The sequence below is a fragment of the Rutilus rutilus genome (assembly GCF_951802725.1).
Source record: "Rutilus rutilus genome assembly, chromosome: 19".
NCBI classification, from domain to species: Eukaryota; Metazoa; Chordata; class Actinopteri; order Cypriniformes; family Leuciscidae; genus Rutilus; species Rutilus rutilus.
Genome location: NC_140232.1, coordinates 14,004,560 through 14,007,255, shown reverse-complemented (window position 1 = coordinate 14,007,255; position 2,696 = coordinate 14,004,560).

The following is a 2,696-nucleotide window of genomic DNA, read 5'->3' as shown; positions in this document are numbered from 1 at the left end:
GTTGCTGTGTTTTTACTTGATAACACAATGTAATGTTATGCAATTTGCACTTCACTATGTGGTATACTGTATACAGTATGCAACCATACATAATTCCGATACAATAAATCATTGTCACTTGACATACATCTCCCCATCTCCAGATGTCTGACATTTTAAAAATGTTGCAACATATGATTGAAGACATAGACATAGTGAGAATAGTGGGAAAGGCATAGCGGGAAATAACTTTAGGTCAGAGTGTACAGTAAGATTTAGATTTATGGATATTTACAGCGGGGGAAATAAGTATTGAACACGCCATCATTTTTCTCAGTAAATATATTTCCAAAGGTGCTATTGACATGGTATTTTCACCAGATGTTGGTAACAACCCAGGTAAGCCATACATACAAAGAAACAAACAAAAATAAGTTCAGAAATGAAGTTATGTGTAATAATGTGAAATGACACAGATTGCTTTTTAATTACTGTAAGTTTTCAGCAGTTGTCTTGGCTTTCCATGCCTTTTTGCGCCTCCCTTTCTTCATGTGTTCAATACTTTTTCCCTGTGTCATTTCACATTATTACACATAACTTAATTTCTGAACTTATTTTTGTTTGTTTCTTTGTATGTACTGATTCCTTGGGTTGTTACCAACATCTGGTGAAAATTTCATGTCAATAGCACCTTTGGAAATATATCTACTGAGAAAAATGATGACGTGTTCAATACTTATTTCCCCCGCTGTATATTTATTTTAGCCCTGTGTGAAAAAGCAGTACACTTTAGCAGTACTTATTATGAAAATAATATACTTTAAAATAATATACTTAAGCGTAAACTGAATGTAATGTTTTTTTGACACTAAATTGCATGTTAACGGCAAATAAATAAAAATGTGTAATAAAAGCAACAAAAATAATTCACAGGTAATCCATAAAGTTTTAAGAAAATAAATATTATTATTGACAAAAAGGTATCCAAAAATACTGTTGAGCCAGAATTCCATAGGAAATGAATACGGGTCAAATTTGACCCCCTTTATGCATTATTGTGGCAGTGAAAAAAAAATAAAAATAATAATAATTCATCCTATGACCAAGAAAAAATGAAAAATACATTGATGAGGGTCAGAAACAAGTTTTTTTCTGAAGAATTCATGGAATATCAAATAAATAAATCTTTTCAATGAAAAATATTTAAAAAATCAAAGCATGCTGTCAACCCAATTTGACCCCCTTTATGCATTCTAGGGTTAAGAACCATAGTCAAGAAAGTGTACTCTCTTTAAGTACACTTTAATTTCATATTATATTATTAGCAAGAATTTGCTAGAATATTAAGATTTGAAGTACACTAAACGCATATTTAATTGCGCTTTTTCACCAGGGTGAATCCTATGAGTTAAAGAGTTAGTTCACTCCAAAACTATAATTCTGTCATCATTTACTTACCTTCATTGTTCCAAATCTTTCTAGCTCATAAACCTAAAAGATGATAATTTGAGACACGTCTTGTGTCCACAATGAAAATCGATGGGGTCCAGGGTTGTTTTGGACCCCATTGACTTTCAGTCTATGGACAAAAACAGTAAAAACCCACACAGAACACCCTATAGCAACCATAGAGTAACATGCTCAAAACCATTAATAACACTCTTTGTTTTCAGTCAGAAAATCAGTGGGTGTTTATCCACAAATGGCATGCATATTTCTTGTCTTCCAGGTCTGAGGTCACATTCATTCTGTCTGAGCAGGAAAGAGGAAACCCAGATATAAAACCCAGAAGTGTTTTCATGAGGTCATTGTTGCGTTTGGGAGGTCTGGGTGTGGTGATGATTGACTGACATGACACGGTGTGTGTGTGTGTGTTTAGATGAACTCAGGAGAGGTGTAGAATTGTTGGTAGAACAGGGCGGAGGTTCTTCTTTAATGTGTGGAGTCTTCGCATCTGAATTAACCCACAAGACACTTCCCCGTGAGCCAAAATCTTGCACAGCAGAATTTCAAGCCAACATCAGTACTCCATCAATGATGCACAAATAAACCGCATTTATCTGTTAGCTCGAATGCTCAGCAGGATAAGAATTTGTTTTATGTGAAAGCCACACTTGGAGACTTGCATCTCTTTGTTAATATGGGCATCAATACATGTAAGACCTCACTAGCAACCCTAATAAAAGCTGCAGGTTGTCATATTTGGTGCAGGATGTCATCAATATGATTAAACTGAGAAGACAAATGAGCCGTGGCGGGTTAGTGTTGTGCAGCTCCAGTGTCCCAGACCCCCTAAAGGTCCTCTTGGCTTTCCTACAAGTCGCTATGTGTATCGGAGAGTCTGCTCACCCTTTCCAATACACACCCTAATCCAAATCACTGTGTTGGGACCTCGAGTCATCTATTCCTTTAAAAACATTAAATAAACAGATTTTGAAGCCACTGAACACTCATTCCCTGACATGCAAGAAAAAAATGTCAAGATGATCAATAAATTCTTGAATTTTGTACATGTCTGTTTACTCAAAGAGGGGATTTCCATTCCAGCCCAGCAGAGGCTTTGACCTTCACTACAGGCATAACTGGATTTTGTTGAGTTTAATGAAGCTCATTGAGGTTGTTTTCCACAGCAGTCCTTAATTCAGTTCTCTCAGAATGCAGTTAAGGCGTACAAAACATAATCTGAAGGCTGACCGCAAGAGGATTGAAACTCATTA